Genomic DNA, 20,859 nt, shown 5'->3' with positions numbered 1-20,859 from the left:
GTTTTAAAGCATTTGTCATCATATTAGAAATTGCAATGAGACAGCGTCAAGCAAGGTGGGCAGAAATGAGCAATGATAATGATGACTCACGTTGCTAAAACAGTTTAAGGTTTACAAAGGCCCGCCCCCCCTCCTTTCACTCCCGCCATGACAGTCCTTTCAGTTGTTAGAGTAGGATTTTGGGTAAGGGAAACCCAAGAGGAAAAAACCATATAAAAATCTGTTTTATTGTTTTGGAAGGGAAAGGAATAAGGGCTTAGGGATTTGCTTATGCTTATTCTTATTTAAAACTCACGAAACTATACTCACTAATAAACTAAAACCTTAACCAAATACCGAAATCTCACAGCAGAAGTCCAAGAACATGCGCTTCACGATCTTTGCCCTCAAAGAATTAGGCAATAAAGGAGTCTTAGAAACAGTGCCAGACCCCGAAAAGTGCTGGCCCAGTTACGGCTATTCTGAAAGGCTTTGAGTCCTCAGTCAGGATGGGAACGTGGGTCACACTGATACCCATAGAGTGCTTTGAACTCCTTACTCCTAACAACATTTTCAAGTATGAGGGACAATTATACAGCCAGGACTACACTGAACAAAGAGAAGATTCGATTTTCCTTTAGACACCAACCTAGTCTGAATGGAGAAAGTAGAGGGGTGCTATCCATCTCCCTTCCCTGCAGTCCTTAATGACGTGTCTGAGCAACAATGGAACAATCCTTTACCTTAAAAACTGAGTGACAGCCATTGACAACATTTGCTGGGGATTTATTTTTCCTCAGTTCCCCAGGGAATACGTGTATTATGTTCTGGAGGGTCAATGTTGCAGATGAAGGGAATGTGGGATAAAATGGACCTGAATCAGGGACGAGTTAAATATAATTCCACAAACTTCTATAAATTCTTGGCATAACATTATTTACATTTAATGTAAAAGGCCATTGATGATGGGTAACGGTTCTATAGCCATTGCATGTTTAAGTATATGCTGAATAAAGCTTATTTAAGAGGAGATATTCTGGTACTATTGCCTCAGGAGCTTGAGATTTCATTATTATGAAGTGCTTTTCCTCCAGAAGATAGTACTTTTGTGGAAAAGAAGAAGTGCTAAATTTTGAATAACTTCTGCTAGGCTATTCACAGATAACTTTTGGAAAACCCTGCAAAAGTGTTTTTCCATAGAATGCTGCTGATTGAAGGAAGAATAGAGCCTGGTATCTAACACACAATAATCTCTTGCTCTCAAATATTAAATTCTAACCTCCTGGCTTTGAATGGAGGCAGTGGAAGGCAGTGGAAAGTGTCCTGAAACTGAAGTCAGAAGACCCAGTTTTGAATTCTGGCCCTTGTATTTAAACTACCGATGGGTCTAGGATAGATCATTTCTCCTTTGCTGGTAGAGTAGTGGACCTAGAGTCAGGAAGATCTAAGTTAAAATTTGGCCTCAGACACTTGCTATCTTTATGACCCTGGGCAAGTCACTTTATTCCCATTGCCTAGCCCTTACCACTCTTCTGCCTTAGAGCCAATAGATAGGATTGATTTCATGACAAAAGAAAAAAAAAAGCTCTTAGCCCAGTGCCTGGTACATGGTAAGTGCATGCTTTATTCCTCTTCTCTTTCTTTCTGTTCCTCTTTCTCCTCTTCCTATAAAATGAGAGTATTGTGAGTGCCAAGGTCCCTTTTAACTCTAGATTCTATGAATTATAGTCCCCAACTCTGACTCATATCTTGGATGGCTGATTGATTTTAGAATGTCATAAACACTTTCACATGACTGGAATTGATTTACAAAAAGCTTGACACGCATTGAGCTGATAAAGTTTGTTTGGAAGCCTTTATCTTGCTCCATAGATTCTTTTCCTTGAAGTGAGCTCCTTTGGAATGTCTTGGATAGATATTTCCTCCTCATAAGTTGGGTTCAGGCTTCTCATTACCATCTATTACAACTTTGCTGGATGGATGACAGATAATCTCTTTCTTGTGGCAAAAATGTGAGTGGTTTTGATGTGTTTGGATTTCTGTTGAAAAATCAAATGCTAGTCATCCTTGTCTTCCAGGACATTATTACTGAACTTATATTAGGCTCTCCTACCCCCCCCCCCATCACCAAAAAACCCCAAACAACAAATAAGCCATTTGATAGCCATTTCAAGTCAGAATCATTTGCTCCAGTTCCATGCAGAAGCAAAATGTCTCCTTTTCTGTAGTCTCAAATGTGTTTATTTTCAGAATATTAATTTCCTTATTAATTATTCTTGGAGCTGAAAGAAAAATTAAGGGTTGACTAAATTACTACAGCACACGAACAATGTCACACATCAATGTCAATTAGTGATTATACTTAGAAGTAAAAGGAAATTTGTGATTTTCAAAGAAGTATCACTGAAAAGCACAAAATACCATTTACTTGAGAAATAGGCATGTTTCTCTCATTCTTATCTGAAAGAAAATGACAATCTTCTGGCACTAATTAATTTATTCCACTTCAGTAAACTCACTGGTACCAACTGAATGGGGATGGTGGGGAAAGTCTGTGATTCCTATGACTATCATAGCCATAGCTTGACATCCGTACAGCATCAAATGCCGGGTCAATCTTTGAATGCTGAGGGCCACCATCAAAAGCCATGGGGCACCATTCTAGGTTTAATCATTCTTTTTTGGTAACTGGGACTTTTGTAGATTTACTGCTACCAGAATGACATAAAAGAACACTGCACTGGAAAACAAAGGATTTGGAAAGGAAACCTTAACTGTGCTACAATTACCAGTGTGATTTGGGATTTAACCTCTTTATTTTCCTCATCTATAAAATCAAGAACCTTTAAGGTTCTTTCTTGCCCTAAAAATTCTGAAAATCCAAGAAAAGACCTGAGGGAATAGTTTTGCCTTCACTTCAGCTCTCATTTTCCTCACAACGCTGTTGGAATCTGATTGCCCCGATGATCTTAGAGTCATGATTATAGAACATGATTATAGGACTTTGTAGGTTATTAAGTCCAACTTCCTAACTTTGCAGTGGAGAAACTGAGGCCTAGAAGAGAAGTGACTTGCTCAAGGTCACACAAATACTAAATGGCAAAACCAATTCTGGTCCTGACACCATTGTCCTTTATGTGTGAGTCAAAAGCTCCTGATACGTAGTATGTGCTATATAAATCCTAGAAATTATAATAATGAAACACATTCATAGTATTATATTATTTATCTTTTCTTTACTTTTTGTTTTAACCTTTATATACCTTCAACATGCCATTCACTCTAATACACAGGGAGTCCACCTGAAATGGGTCTTGAAGGCAAAGAGGAAATTCACAGAATTAGGAAAGGCTTTTTGCTCAGTAGCCATTTGATCTGCCCTACACTGATATGAATACCTACCAAACATATCACAAATGATCATCCAAGTTTTGATGAGTGACAGGTCACGACCTCTGGAGGTACCCTATTCCATTTTGGATAGCTATCATTGTTAGTATTTTCCTCCTAATGGCAACCCTAAATTTTCCTCTGGCTAGTTTCCACTCAAGGCTCTCAGTTCATGCTTCTGAAGTCAAGGAAAAGAAAGGATGGAGATAGTGGGAGAGTAGAGATAAGAGAAAGGAAACAATGGGTGGGGTTTCCCTGGAAACAAAGATGAGGAAATTAAGTGTGGTGGTGGTGAACAAGTAATATTGAAAGTCTGAAATGTCCTAAGGAAGTGCTTATGTAATGAGGTATAAACACTCACAAGTAGTTAATAATAATGGTAGTGACTTTAATAATATGGTTAAATACAAGTGGCCTTATTTTTGTTGTGACTTACCTGTACTGTTTGAGAAAGAAGGGACATGATCAGATCCTTTGGGGGAATATAATTTTGGCAGCTCTTTGAATAATGAACTGCATAGGAGAGAGACTAGACATTAGTGAGAGGCTATAATAATAACAATAATTCAGAGGAGAGATGTTGATAGTCTGAACAAGGGTGTTGGTTGAATGATTAAGGAGAAGGGTTCAGGAACCAGAAAAATGGTGGATATGGCATCTCTCTGACTTGGGAAATTATTGACTGTGAGGTTTAAGAGAGAGGAATATTCAGGGGGAGTGTGTGTGTGTGTGTGTGTGTGTGTGTGTGTGTGTGAGTGTGTGTGTGTGTGTGTGTGTGTGTGTGTGTGTGTGATACACAGGGCAACTTGTCCTGGTTAGGTACCATCATGTCTCAGGGAGAAGACACAGGAAAGGACTATTTATATTTTTTTATAAATTTAAGAGGGCCCTTTAAATATTATGAAGAAATCTCTAGGAAGGAAGGAAATAGGACAGAGAAAAAAGACTGAAGGTGAAAGAGAAAAGATTCTTGGGAAAATTGAGAGGGTATGGTATCAAGGGCACAACTGGGGGGATTAATCTTGTTAAGAAAGAGAATCCCCTCATTTTCTGAGATTAGTGAAAAGGAGGATTAGTATAGAAAAATTTTTATAAAAGATATGAGTGGATTACATCCTATATATAATTGAAGGAGATTATTATCAAGATATGAATGGATTTCTGGGGTACTAGCAAAGACAATTCAGAGGTTACACACAGGCTTTCATCTTCCAGGCAAAAAGGACTTGTGAAGATTGGATTTAGCTATCTCCTGATTGTAACAATGAAGATACTTAGCTCTTTCTTTATTGTGGAGATAAAATTGTATTCTGATTGTAACAATGAAGGTACTTAGCTCTTCCTTTATAGTGAAGCTAGAATTGTAAGCTACAATCTATTATTAGATTTTAACTACAAAAATATGTTAAGTAACTACAAAAGGTGAATTAACCACAAAAAGGTGTTAAGTAACTACAAAAGGTGAACTTAACAAAAGAGTCCGCTCTCTCTCTCATTAATATTTTCCTTCTATTGTAAATATTGTAAATAAACTACCATAAATTCCATTTACTTTAGTAACTCATTTTGGGATTTAGAAATTAAATCCCTGGTGACCACCTAATTAATATATTATCAGTCCTACCACATTTAAATTAGTAGACTGCAAACCACTGCATGGGCCCCCCCCCCTGCCCCCAGGTATCTTCAACTGAATTCATCTCCAGTGTATTATAAAGGGGAAGTTAATTTGTATTCTATTTTTTTTATCATGGAGATAGGTGTCAGTGTCCCTAAGTCCCTTAAGTGAGATGGTGTCAAATTTAGGGCAATAGTTCCTGAAGAAACCCCTCAAGTGCTTATCACAGCCCTTGACAAAATGTATCCTCACATTTGCTTCTGATTCTTTTGATCAGGGTTAAAGCATAACAGTCCCTCAGTTTTTTCAATAAGGCTATTGATAAATGAGCTTGGGTGTTCATTTTTTTCTTGGGATAATTGATCAAAATTTCTCCATGCATTGGGTCTTTCTGACAATTGTTTCATTCCCTGCAATGTATCCTCATGGCATTTTCTTAGATAAGTCATTGATCTTGGATTAGAAAAAATCCAGATCTTCAAAAACTTCTGGCCAGCTCATGAGTGAGGAACTTTTATAGTTTGCTCAATAAAGTTTTTATGTTCCTGGGGTGTACAAAGTTCAGATAAAAGAATTTATACATCCTCAGAAATCTGGTTAATAGAAGTGAAATGCTCTCTTTAATTCTTTAATTGTGAGATGAGGTTCTAATAAAAATTTAGTCATGTGTATACATAAAGACTCTAAGTCATGGGTGGTGGATGGCTTATAAACCACTGCATGTAAAACACCAGAGTTATCAGTGACCTTAGCTACATCACGCAAAGGCATAATCTTTTGAAACCCTAATGCATTTGCAAAATTGTTAGCAGATGCATTAGTTGGTGCCTTGTTGTTTTGTGCCTGTATGTTATTGGCAAGGTCATTTTCCCTTATTTCCCCTAATGGTGTCCCAGTGTTAGTATTAGTAACTATAGGATTCTTATTAGTCTGTCCCATCACTTCCCCAGTCTCCACATTGGTTCTCTTCCCCATGCCTTGTTTTCTCTGTATGTAATCTGGACATATCTCAGTTATAGTAGGGATCTCACCAAGCAATGCTTCAAATCTATTATCAATGACTAAAGCATGTACAGTTTTCTTTTGGAAGATCAGGTTGGCACCAGATTTGATATTCTTTAAGATGTTAGTCCCTGCCATGAACACAACATAGACTTGGAGTATGATTTGGCAGAGGTAACTTATATCTAGATAATTCATTGGTAACTGTGTACATCCCATAATTATATTGGTTAATGTCCCCAGAACATTGTTTATCATCCCTGCCATGGTATTAGAAATGATACAGCAGCCCCAATAAATTGCAATTATTCCTAATACAGCAGACCACAGTATTAGTTGTAACATGTTTCCCATTAGATCTTTTCTAGGCTCTAACTGCCAGGAGTTAACAGTTAGAAAATGGTTGTTATCCCCACATGCTTTGCTTCTAGCTAGATAGGCTCCAAGATGGCTAGATCCTATCACTGACAGCCCTAGTATAGCCTCCCTTTTACAATAGACTCCCTTCCTCAATTTTCCAACTGACCAGTGTGGCAGTTGGTAACTGCCTTGTACTCCCCACATTAGGAATCAAGATGTTTTTGATCCTGTGTGGAAACTTGTAGGCAGAGCTAGTGACAAAGGCTGCTAGCCTCAGGAGTTGTAATTAACAACAAATTCACAACTGACAGTTGATGACAGTTGGTGACAGTTAAACACTAAAGCCTTTTTAAAAAAAATAAATGGGGTTCTTTTAAATTTGGGGTGCCAAATGTATTATAAATGGATATTAATTTGTACCCAGAAGGGTTCAGTCTTTCAATATGGAGGGGGAAAGAGTGGAGACCCCCCTTCTCAAAACAGGGTACAAGGAAGATAGCTGATATTTAGGGTTGGCTCAGAGAGGGGGTTTGAAGTTTTTCCCCCTTCTACCTTCCCTTCTTAGCTAAAGCTGCTTTCCCAATTTGCTCTTCTCCCTCTTGTCCTCCCTCCATTAGTCAAGACCAAAGGTTTTCCCTTTGATTTGTTTATTCACACTCAGCTTGGGGAACAGATAACTTTTAATGTCAACTCAATCAGGTAATACAAAAGGAATAATGGGCAGGGAAAATGGGAAAGGAATGTGGGAAAAAGGGGTCCCTATCTCTATTGAAACCTCCTTCCTCGAGTTTGGAGGAACTCAGGCTTTGGCAGCCTGAGCCCCCCTGAGAGAAAATCAGGTTGACTCACTCCCGGGCAACAGGAGCTGAGGTAAAGTCTGTTCAGGTTTCTCTTCAGAAAGTCCCTTCAATTGGGAAGTGTTGGGGGGTGGGGTAGGGAAGATTTTCACTCACCAGCAGGAAAAGTGGATAACTCTCAGGAGAAAGTTTTTTCCCATTTACTATCTTTGGTTTCTCAAGATTGAGAGACCAACTCCTCTCCCCGACAAGGTCTTCTCCAGATTCCTCTCCTCTAGGGCCCCTCCCCCATTGAGGTTATCAGTTTCACACACTCTTTAGCCTGGCACTTTTCTTATGTGCCAGCTTCTCTCACACCAGTCACCATTATTCCTAATTCAGGGTCATATGGTGAATTTTAAGTTCTAATGACTGATTCTTGAACACAATTGAATTGAACCCATTTTGAAAGTCAAAATTTGTGATAGTGCTTCAAAAATAATATTTTACTCCCTGCAAATATTGAAGAATCTCCTGTGTTTTCTTATCCTGCTCCATCAAACTAGTTATACCCTGTAATTCTTGATATTTAATTGGGATTTTTAATCCCAAGTGCACTTGGGATTAAAGGAGAGGAAAAAAGGATCTGGAACAGATTCCAGTGGCAACCCGATAGAAGATGAATGAGAAATAATTCAAATACTCTATGGGGAGCTATTTGAAGTTGGAGGGTAGAAATTATAATATAGAAAATACAACTTGGTCATTTCTTCTAGCAAAGCTTGGCAACTTAAAAATTGGAGTGGAAAATACTAAGGATATCTTTAGCCATTTTATGAAACCTGTTAGTATAGATTCCTTTGGTTTAACGATCTTGCCTTGTTGCCACTATCTAGAGGCATGACCCAGAAGCAAATTCTCTTGTCTCCTTTGAGTTTTAATTTGAACTTGACGTGAGATTCATATCTCAAGTTAAAATTGACAGCCCCTTCCTCCACCTTCCAGGGTTAATATGAGCAATAAGAAAAGGGTGATGGGGAGCATTTGGGTAGCTCAGTGGATTGAGAGCCAGACCTAGAGATGGGAGGTCCTGGGTTCAAATCTGGCCTCAGACTTTTCCCAGTTGTGTGGCCTCGGGCAAGTTACTTAACTCCCATTCCCTTGCCCTTACCACTCTTCTGCCTTGGAGCCAATACACAATATTGATTCCAGGATGGAAGATGAGGGTTTTAATAAATTTTTTAAAAAAAGAAAAGGGTGATGAAAAGTCTCATGAAAGGAGATGTACATATGTACATATCTGAGGGAGCCTATGCCCATTTATTTTTCATTTGGTCAGTGCTCATTGGTGTTGCAAACAGAATAATACAATCAGGAATTTTGAACTAAAAGGGACCTCAGATGCCCTCTGATAAAATGTGATGGTATTTGTAGGTACATAGCACAGGGCTTGGCACATAATATAGAATGAACACCTTTTTCTTTTCCCCTTCCCATGTCTCCATCAGACACAGAATTAAGTCTTAGAACAATCAGGAAACGGCCCAAGACCATATAGGTAGTAAGCAGCACCGGTTCAATGTGAATGGGTTTCCTATGACTTCAAGAACATCATTATTGCACAAGTTAAGTTGAAGGAATCGCTACACTAACATTGCCTCCACCACTGGCTCGGTTATCTTAAAAACGTTGACTAGTATTTGTTCTAACGATTTCTTCTTCTGCAGTTCGGTTATCACACCTGTTTTCTCTTTCTTACTAGATGAACATGGTTACTTCAGTGAATCTGTATTTCAATGGTGTGCCTTTTCTTTCCTCAAATGGCAAGGGAAACGCCATGCCTTCTCATCTGGCCCATTTCCCTTCCTGAGGCCATAAATGTCCTCAATAGTGTATTTTTTCACTGTTTCTTGCCCCCAAGGCTTTGACTCAGAGCTGGGACAACCTATTGAGACCTTCACCATTATGTTGTTAGTGTTGTCTGTGTTAACCTTTTCCATTTTTATTTTAAATCAATTTTAATTTTAATTGTGTGTCATAGATGAGAAATGACATATGTTATTGAAAGAAAACTATCATGAATATGTATTTTTGCAGGACTATCTCTGCAGAGTGATTTGTTTGTTTTTAAATAGGCTTGCTTCAGATGCCATCATTTTCTTGATTCATTTTGCTTCACTTTTTTTAATTAAAAAAGAGTTGATGATGGGAGATAGGGTTGGAGGTTGCATAGGACTGTTGTAAAAATCAAAAGGCTTTTCGACTTTTTAAGAGGGGCAAAAGAAGCCTATAATTTTTAAGCAAATTACATTGTATGTTAAACTTTTCACATAGGAACTGAAGATATGATATTCAGAGGTTTAGCTATTGGTTGCCTCTGCTGCCATTTCCCAGATTTATTTAAAGATTTCCTCTTAAATAACTGTCAGAGTTAACTTGGACGGAACCATTTTCTCTCTTTGTCTTATTTTTCTTTGGGAACTACCTACTTCTCAAGCAACTCATGCCCCAATGATTTAAATTCATCTGAAAGAGAAAAAAGTTGGCTGCCTCAGGGTGTGTACACTATCAGGCTGGGGTAAGCCACGTGTCCTACTGAGTGGCCTAAGTCAATCCAGGTATACGTGGCATTTGTCTTTAAAAGGTATGGCAGCATAATTTTATGTTTGTCGAGTTAAAACAATTCTGCGTATCCCGGTGGCCTCACAGCTGGAAGATGACAAGAAGTGGGTCAGAGCAGGCAATGGCAGCTTCTCTGCTGTTTACCTCAGGAATGCTCTGGGTTTCTAGGCTACAGTGAGCAATTGTGTGTGATTCATTATCGTAATGGGTGGGCAAAAGACACTTGCAAGTTTAACACTGTCTTAGCAGCCTGTTAGAGCCCTTTTTAGGACTAATCATTTGACTTTGCACTAATGAGATTAAGCTCAGCAGGGGCTGATATTTCCATTTTCATTCCTTTTATTTAATTGGTATCACACACACACACACACACGCACACACACACACACACACACACACAATCACCAGAAAAAGCTTTCCTGTAATAAAGTGTTCAGAACAAATAATTCCGACAGATATAGCCATGGATCTCTACGGTTATCTCCCTGACATATGGATTATGCTTAGTTGGTACAAAGATTGTGTCTTTTGTCTTTCTTTTCTCTAATGAGGACTGGTGGGAGGGAGACACCATCGATTTTTGGTAATTAAAAAAGAAAAGAAAAGAAGGAAAAATGAGAAAAGATAATGACAGAACGAGCTCTGCTTGTTAAAAATTCCACAGCCTTAGTTGCTGCCAGTTTTGAAGACAGAAAGTAATTGTTTTCAAGATTTATGGATCCTGAATCTATTCTTGATGAGCCACCTGGACTGATACTCCAAGTAATAAAACGAGTCCTAGGCCACCGTTTAGTACTAGAGTCGGCATAGTAGTCCTTTGCCTGTTGTGGCTTCCGTCATCCTGGTGGACACTTTCAGCCATTTTTCTCTGGGGAATGTATGAAAGATGGTCATCTCAATGAAAGAGAGTAAGTTTCTAGGCTAGAAAGCTCATTTCTTATACCTCATTTTGCAATACAATTTGTAAAGCTTCACTATGGCATAAATTTCTTATCCATCATAAACCATGTTCAATGAAAGCAACATTAGAGGTACCTGAGAGGGGGTATCTTTTGATGAAAAAAAAGTAATTTTGTTTTTCAAAATATGTCAAGAAAGTTTTTTTTTTCCATATTATAATGGAATTCGAATCAAGATTAACCTTAGTCAACAGAATTCTGGGCTTGGAGTGAGAAGGATCTTAGTTCAAATCCAGCTTTAGATATTTACTAATTTTGTGACCCTTGGCAAGCCAACGATTTACCTCTGTTTTTGATTATGCATTGGGGTACCAATAGCACAGTCTACTTTAAAGGGTTGTTGTGAGGGTCAAACAAGATAATTGTTAAAGTGCTTAGTGCAATGTATGCCACATGGTAGGCACCATATAAATGCCTTTTGGTTCATTGATTGATACAAATTGTTAAGCAAAAGAAAATTCCAGGGAAGGATAGAAAATAACAGGGGAAGGTTGGGGGGAGGTCTCTTAGGGAAAACTGTATGATAACATATAAATAGATATATGTAAAATACGTGCAAAACACGTAAAAGGTCATGGCACTAGGAATTAGCATCTATTTCCCAGAAAACATGGTGAAGAAGGTGGTGCTGGAGGTGAGCTTTGAAGGAAGCTAGCAATTCTAAGAGGTGAAGAGGAGTGCAGAGCGCATTCTAGGCACTGAGGAGAGAATCGTCAATGACCCAGTGGGGACAGGATACAGAATGGTTTGCATAAGGAAAAGAAAGATGCCAGGCTTTTCCTAGACCATGATTGAGGAGAAAGTGCAAGAAAATCATGATACTGATGATCTTGATGATAATAATAGCTAGCATTTATATAGCACTGTGTTTACAAATCATTTCTTACATGTTAACTCATTCGATCCTGGCAATAACCTTGTGAAGTAGGTGCTATTATTATTATTTCTATTATAGGAATAAGGAAATGGAAAATGAAAGAATAAATGACTCTATCCACTAAGCCGCCTAGTTGCCTCCCACTGATGGCCAACTTTTTGCCCATTAAAAAACATCACAGAAATTCTGTTGTGTAGATGTGGGCATTCTTCTCGGGAATCTTGGAACGACTTTTGAAAATGTATGAATTGTCATATTTTCCATGCAGTGATGGGATGCCTAACTCTAACCCTGCTCTTCGAATCATCACCTTTTCTACACCTTATTTTTCATGAATGTAGCAGAACTTTGGTAGCCAGTGAGATACGTCACCAAAATATTGGAATTACTTAAGAACTGAATTCAATGAAGAGTGACACTAGATTATGTATTGACTAGCTTATCAAAATTGTAGCTTGGTCAGGACAGTTTTGTAGGATAGATGGATAGATGGCTAGGATATTCCTGAAATGAATTATCTAAATCGATTGCATTAATTAACTCATAAATTGGAACATTGGTGAAACTAGCTATTAAATTCACTAGTGAACAACTTGAAGATGGACTTTAAGTTCCTACTATTTGAGGTTATTTGAGAGAATAGAGATACAAGACTTAGAGGGTACCTGATAGCTGTTTTCAAATATCTGAAGGACTATAACACGCATGTGGGATTGCTAGACTTATCCTGATTGGTCACGGAAGGTATAACTAGAAATAGTGTTTAAAAATTTTAGAGATACATATTTAGACTTGAAATAGGGGAAAAACTTCCCAACAATTGAGCTGTACAGAAATGGGATACTTGCTATGGGAGGTAACAGATTCCTTCTCATGGATATCCAGACAAAATCTGAATGATTATTTTTGGTATAGTTTGTGAAGGCATTTATGTTCAGGGAATATAGGATGGAGTTGAGGTTTGCAATCCATTCCACCTCTGATATTTTAAAAAGATAATTATAAAGGAACTGTCGGCAGAAAGAAAGTTAGATAAAATTAGAAGTTGGTAGGATAAATTTGTATAATATAGGTACAATGGAGTGAAATTGTAGAATGTTAATATTACCAGATGAGTGACTTTGATCAAGTCAGCTGCATCTCTGGGTCTGTAAAATGAAGATGTTGGACTTCTTGCTTGACAATTCTAAGATTCTCTGGATTAGCAAGCTCATTTAATGTTTACTGTAGTAATTTTTAAAAATTCATAAATTATATCTAGATCAGATTGCTTCCTTAATGCCTCAGGGAGGGGAAGAAGGGAGAGAGAGAATCGATAGTATAATAAGAGAATGTTAAAAATTATTTTTACATTTATTTGGGGAAAATTAAAATATTATTAAAAAAGAAACTTTATTAGGCATTTAGAAAACAATTTCTTATTTATAGTGGCCCAGAGGATGTAGTAGCAGAAGATCTGGTATTTTCTTTTAACAATTTTTTTCTATTTCATGACTTGAATATTCTCCCAGGGTTACCTGACCTCTTACTTCTCTGAATTGTCCCGAACTTTGGTCAGCCTGACTCTTCCATGTATTTCTGAAACAGTCTCCATGTTGGTAGTCCCCATCTGGCCCTCAAACTATTGTCATTTGTTTTTCTCTACAAATTCATGGCACATTCCACATAAATCCAGCGGGATAACCTCTGATTTTCATTGTCTTTGGCTAAACATGAATGCTTTCCCTTCATTGGTTATGCTGTAGTACTTAATTAGACCATTTCTTAAAGCTGTGAACTGACTGGTGTTAAGAGGTGTGATGTGTGTTGATCAATATTGCTTGAAACTGTATAAAAAATGTGTGTAAGCAGGTTATGGACCACCTTCGCCTAGAGAGGCAGTCTTAAGCTTCTCAAAGCATCCCTTTGTAGATGAATGGTTCAGTCATTCCTGAGGTGCTGCAGATCCTAGAATTTGGGAATCCTGGGACCTGTAGGGTGACTGTATGACTAATACTGCACATATCCTCTTGTATCCATTGCAGAGTAAATATCGACGTTTGACTTTTTTCATGGTGAGTGCGGTAGTTAGTATCTTCTTTATATTAAATTCAATATCTAAAAAACAATAGACTAGGGCACGTTACCAGAAAAATGGCATTAAATAACTATACTAATGATGGATACAATATAAAATGACTCAAAAATCAAAAGATCAAATGACACCCTGGAAGAACAGGTTTAAAGGTTTTAACAAAGTAACCTCTTGTCATCAAAGGCAAAATTCCTTTCAGGGAAAGTGTCTCCAGTTAGATAATACACCAGCTGAGTAGGTATGTCTAATTACTAGATAAATAATATGATTAGCAGAATTATAGAGCATAACTCGTTTAATGGAATAGGAAACAGAAGATGCAGGAGACTGAATGGTTTTGCGAAGCCCTGCCACCAAATTCTGGCTTTCAAAAATTGGTTCAATTCCATTTTGTTTAAGAATAGACATTAGAAAAGAAAATCCACCATCGGACCCTGAGTTAGGAGCAATGGCGACTGGATTCACTTAAAGACAGCTGGGGGCTCCATGCCGTAGGCTTGCCGTTCTCTTTTGAAGACTGGGAGATGCAAGCCTGTGTGTGGTGACTTCTTTTTATCTTTGCTGGCGCCCCAGAAATCCATTCAGCTCAAACGCGATGGCCAATCCCTCACGTCGATGTTCTTACTTGAGCTCCTACTCTTTGTCTAACTTTGCCATTTGGCGAAAAAGAACATACGAGCTGAGATCTCTGGTGACCTTCTGCGTTCCCTTCGCCTCTGGGCAGCTGTGATATACTATTTTAATATAGGAAGTGTGATGGGATGTGAAGTTCTGGACACTTCGGGGACTTTTGGGGAGGGCACGTGGTTTTCTTAATTTATGTACTATGTGTCCGTTGACACACCTATACTTGAACACGTAAATATCTCTGCTTCTGCTCCATTGATTTCCAAACCAGTGGAGGTGATGTCATCTCTTCTAGCTCGCCTCCCCCATCTGCTCTTAGGATGATAATTGGATTGAATCTCTCCCTTTGTTATTTTCTGTCCTTCAGGTAGGGTGTGATCACCATTCACATCCTTGGCCATTAGAAAGCAGGCGGTGCCCATTACGGACAATTAAAACCACTTGCTTCGTGCAGCATGTCAGATTCTTGAATTTTTAACACATGCAAAGATAACATGTCAATATTTTCAGATTTGGAAGCCAACAAGGACAAAAACAAGAATGTTGTACTTTGCGCAGTGCTGGGGCTTTCTTGGACTAGTCCATCCACTTCCCATTCTCAGTAATCCGCACTGTGTTCGGTATTTTATTACCTGTATGTGCATGTCAGATGCATTTTGGGTATATTTATTTAATTTCAGCTAACCCTGCAGATAAGTGCCCCCGTGACCCTGTGCCGTGTTAAAGGTAAAACCACACGGAGCAGGAATCACCAGAACACGGCATCCTATTCTCCAGCCCTGATGATGCTGCAGGTACCACCTTCCTCTGGTCTTTAGCTAAGCTGATGGGGGGAGATTCGGATATTCAGAAAAACGCCTCCTTGGAATGAACTGACCTTTCCTATAAATCAGCAGCAAAACTGTCCGCTTGGCACTTTCTCATTTGCAGCATACTCAGGCAGCAAGAAAATGAGCCAAAGCATTCTGTGAAGCAAAACATTACACATAATGCAGTTCTTTTGTACTGTTTGCTCTCCTCTCCGAAGAGCTATTACTGGTGATAAATTAGGTGATGCCATTTTACTTCATAGACTGGCCCAAAATAACTGACTCTTTCCACCTGCAGCTCTTATTAGCTAAAATCCATTTTTAAACCTGCCTCACACAGTCATTGCAGACCAAATGGGAAAACTCTATGTAAGGGCTCTGCGAACCTTAAAATCCTGTGAAAATGTCAACCACGATGATTAGTTTTATCATCAAACTGTTGCCATGGTCAGTGGCTTATTTTAAGTTCAGACAAGTTTTTCCTGGATGCTTAAGACAAGTTGTATTTTACATTAGGAAGGAACGAGCATCCTCTGGCTCAGATTACTCGAGAGAGCACACTGACATCTGCCTGGTGATTTTGAAGGGAACGTTCACTTGTCACATTTTTGAAATGTTAGTGGGAATAGTAATCATCATAATAACAATCACTGACAGTTGCACATCACTTTCTAATTATAGGATTACAGATGTGCTGCTAGAAAGGGATTTGTACATCATCTAGTCCAATTCCCTTACCTTCTAGGTGAGTAAACTGAGGCTCACAGAGCTTAAGTGATGCCCAGGTTTATACCTTAGTTTACCATAGACGGCAAGGATGAAGCTGGCATTTCAAAACATGTTTTCTGATCTTTCCAGCATTTCTTAATTTTTTCTCAAGATGCTTCTCTGTGAATTCTGCCTAGGAGTTTGGATCTTGGGAACTTTCATAGTATACTTTTGAAAACACTCCATCTGTCAGTTTTATTTTAATTTTATTAAAAAGGACCATTAACTCTGCTGTCTGTTGTATAATTTTATAATAATTGTATACAATTATAATTGTATAATAAAATGGGAACTCCATCTCCCAGAATTCTTTTCTTATCCAAGAATTCTTTTCCCCTTCGTTCACATTTGCGTTTGTTACATTTGCATATAAGTTTTGGGTAACACCTCCTTCACACTCTTTCTCCACGTGGGAGGCTGGGTGAGCTCTCCCTGTTTCTCTAGCTTTGAGTTTCCCTTTGCTTCAAGTTAAATATCATTAAATATAATACTTGGAGTAGTGGATATTAATTTATAAATTCGACACTGTCATGATTCTAGCTCCTTGGTTTGCCACTTAACACTGTCCTTGATTTGGGACCATCTTAACAAGGCAAAACTTATACTTCAGTTTTCCCCTACATGAGCACTCTGTTTTAGCCAGGCTTATCTTTTCCCATTAAACATCTAACATGTTAGAAAGCCAAAGATAATGAAAAGGGCTTTGGTCATGGAATCAGAAGATAAGGATTTGGGTTCTTATTCTACCACTTTTCGAGTTTTAATCACCTCAATTTTAATCTCTTTAAAATAAAGATAATAATAATTATGTAAGAAGTTTAAAAATAATCCCAACAAAATCCTATTGTATGAAGAGGATTTTGTACTTCAGTTTTAAAGTGGGAATTTGTATCATTATTATAATTACAATCCATTAAATGAATACTTGGCAAACTCATTTTTAATTCTTTTGTACTTCCTCTCCTTAAAGTAAATCTAAATTCTATCTGTCTTGTAAGCCTGAGTTCAAATCCTCCCTTCTACAAAAGTTTCTGTGACCATTCAATTCATATTGATCACTTCTTCCATATAGCATGTCTTATAGTCTTATAGCATGCAGGGTCTCATTTATTTGGACATTCATTATTATTAGTGTCACTAATACTTTTCGTTGACAGTGATTTACAAAGAATTTTCATATACATTAATTATAATATTTTCTCATCTATTGTCTTGTTTAGAGTATATTTTATGTTTTGTCTCCCTAATTAGTGAGGTATTGGAAGACAGCCACCATGTTTTCTGTTTCCTTTGGAGCAGTGAATAAAGAACCCAGTCTTGAGTCCTGAACACTCAAGGAAGAAGGCAGAACTGAGTTCAGACATTTACTAATTGTGTAGTCCTGAATCAGTTATTCCACTTCTATTTCCTTTTCTTTTCTCATTTATAAAATGGGAATAATAATAGCACCTGTCTCCTGGTGTTTTTATGAGAATCAGATGAAATAACAATGTAAAGAATTTAGTCTAGTGCCTGATGTATAGTTATTGCTATATAAATGATAACTTCTTTATTCTTCAATGAAATTATTTTTAAAAGCTTTTTTTTTTTGGCCTGAATTTGACCAATGAATGCCAATAAATTTCTCCATGAATGGGAATACTTGGTCACATTCAGATATGGAATTATGGGAGGAAAATGGCTGTCAAAAAACCTTGTCAATAGGTATTAGACCCAAATATATAACTTAAAGACTAGTTATTGGTTAAGGACTAGAAAATGGTGTAGCATCATTCCTCTAATTGCCTTGCTACAAGACCTCTTTGATTTCTCTTTTTGAAAAGCATGATTTTGGGTGGATTTAAAGAGTTTCCAGACTTCTGATCATCTGATCAAGTACTATCCTGGCCATGGCACTAGCCATTACCTCTATTGGGCCTGCTGGTGCTGCTGTGCTTCTGCTGTAGCTCTTCAGTTCCAAATGCTTCTGAGGGCTGAGCGCATGCTTTCTTGATGACCTGCAATTTATGAAGTAATGCAGGAAACACTCTCAGAGAACTATGGCTTAAAATGTCGCTGAGAAGGAATAATAATGAGGATGTCATGGTAACAGGCAGAGTTATATTTTTCACTTATCCTCTTTTGGTTGGTAGTAATAATGGTTTCCATCATGTCTTTGAAATTGTGTCCTTGAAATCTTGTAGGTCTAATTCAGTAATCTATAAGTAGAGAGAGTTCCCAAACAACACACTTCTAACACTTCGTAGCATCTAGCATAGAGATCCAGCCTGCTTTTTATCTTCCTTATTTTTCTTTAAAAGCATATATGTATATAAACATATATATGTAATCTATATAATTTAACACAAGCCTTTTTAAATAATTTGTTAAAAAAAAAACTTAAACAACTTTGTCTTTTTTCCTTCTATTCTTTCCCATCCACTGAGAAGGCAAGCAAAATTATATCAATTATACATGTAAAATCAAGTAATACAAATTACAATATTAACTCTATTGCAACAAATGAAAAAAAATAAAGGAAGTGAGAAAATTAGGGTTCATTTTGAACTTGGAGTTCATCAGTTCTCTCCCTGGAGCTAAATAGAATTCTTTAATCATGAAATCCTTTGCATTATATTAGATTGGATGATTGTACTGAACAAAGTACCCAAGTCTTTCACAGATCATCATCATTACAACATTGCTGTTATTGGGCACATGATATTCTGGTTCTTCTCACTTCATTTTTCATAAGTTCATCTAGGTCTTGCCATGTATTTCTGAAACCATCCCTTTTTTCATTTCTTTTTTTTTAAATTTTATTTAGTCAATTTAGAACATTATTCCTTGGTTACAAGAATCATATTCTATCCCTCCCTTCCCTCCCCCTCCCCTTCACATAGCCCACGTTCAATTCCACTGGGTATTACATGTGTCCTTGATCAGAACCTAGAACCTATTTCCATGTCATTGATGTTTGCACTGGGATATTCATTTAGAGTCTACATCCCCAATCATATCCTCCTCAACCAATGTAGTCAAGCAGCTGTTTTTCTTCAGTATTTCTACTCCCACAGATTTTCTTCTGAATGTGGTTAGTGTTCTTTCTCATAGATCCCTCCAGGTGGTTCAGGATCACTGCATTGTCTCTAATGTACAAGTCCATTACATTTGATTGTACCACAGTGTGTCAGTCTCTGTGTACAATGTTCTCCTGGTTCTGCTCCTCTCACTCTGCATCACTTCCTGGAGGTTGTTCCAGTCTCCTTGGAATTCCTCCACTTTATTATTCCTTTGAGCACAATAGTATTCCATCACCAACAGATACCACAATTTGTTCAGCCATTCCCCAATTGAAGGGCATCCCATCATTTTCCAATTCTTTGCCACCACAAAGAGCACAGCTATGAATATTCTTGTATGTGTATTTTTCCTTATCATCTCTTTGGGATACAAATGCAGCAGTGCTATGGCTGGATCAAAGGGCAGACAGTCTTTTAATGCCCTTTGGGCATAGTTCCAAATTGCCCTCCAGAATGGTTGGATTAATTCACAACCCACCAACAATGCATTAATGTCCAGGTTTTGCCACATCCCCTCCAGCATTTATTACTTGTTCACTTTTAAGTTTTTTGATTTGCATGTCCAATTAATTGACCTCTGCTCTCCCTAATTTGTTAATATATGAACTCCAGGATACAAATTTTTCCCTAGTACAGCTTTGGCTTCATCCCATTGATTTTGAAAGGATGCCTCATAATTGTCATTTTCTTCAATGAAATTATTAATTGTTTCTATTATTTGTTCTCTAAGTAACTGATTTTGGAGAATCATATTGAATTTCCAATTCATTTTTGACTTGCCTCTCCATGTTCCCTTACTGATTATTATTCTTATTGCATTATAATTTGGAAAGGTTGCATTTATTATTTCTGCTTTTCTGCATTTGTTTGCCATGTTTTTATGCCCTAACACATGGTCAATTTTTGTGAATGTACCATGTGCTGCTGAAAAGGTGCATTCCTTTTGTCCCTATTTATTTTTCTCCATATATCTATTAACTCTAATTTTTCTAAGATTTCATTCACATCTCTTACCTCTATCTTATTTATTTTTATTGGATTTTTCTAAATTTGGTAGTGGTAAGTTCAGGTCTCCCACTAGTATAATTTTACTATCTATTTCCTCCTTCAACTCCACTAGTTTTTCCTTTAGAAATTTGGATGCTATACCATTTGGTACATACATGTTGATTACTGATATTTCCTCATTGTCTATACTGCCTTTTATCAGGATGTAGTTTCCTTCCCTATCCCTTTTAATCAGATCTATTTTTACTTTGGCTTTGTCAGATATGATTGCAACTCCTGCCTTTTTTCTATCAGTTGAGGTCCAATAGGTTTTGCTCCAACCTTTAATTCTAAACTTTTGAGTGTCTAGCTGCCTCAAGTACGTTTCTTGCAGACAACATATGGTAGGATTTTGGTTTCTAATCCACTCTCCTATTTGTTTTCATTTTATAGGTGAGTTTATCCCATTCACATTCAAAGTTATGATTGCCACTTGTGTATTCCCCGGTATTTTGATATCCTGTCCTAGTTCTGTTCTTTCTTCTATTGCTATATCCTTTTAAACCAGTGGTTTGCTTTTGATCAGTCCCCCTAATCCCCACCCGTAATAAGCTTCCCTTTATGCCCCCTCCCTTTTTGTTCCCTTCTTATTTATTTAGGGTCTTTTAAGTTCCCTCCCCCCTCTCTTTCCCTCCCTTTTTGTACTCCCTGCTCCCCTACCCCCCTTAGTTTTCCCTTCTTACATTCCCTGTAGGGTGAGATAGAATTCAATACCCCGATGGATCTAGATGCTCTTCCCCCCAGAATTGATTTCACTGAGAGTAATGTTTAAATATTACCTATTAGCACTCTCTTCCTCTCATTCTTATAAGAGTATTCTTCCCCTTCCCTTCCCATGTGTATCTTTGTGTGATAAAGATTGTCCTATTTATTTTATTTCTTCAAGTAT

Source organism: Monodelphis domestica, chromosome 7 (genome assembly GCF_027887165.1).
Source record: "Monodelphis domestica isolate mMonDom1 chromosome 7, mMonDom1.pri, whole genome shotgun sequence".
In the NCBI taxonomy this organism is placed as follows: domain Eukaryota; kingdom Metazoa; phylum Chordata; class Mammalia; order Didelphimorphia; family Didelphidae; genus Monodelphis; species Monodelphis domestica.
The sequence above is the reverse complement of the archived record's forward strand: the minus strand, read 5'-3'. Positions refer to the sequence as shown.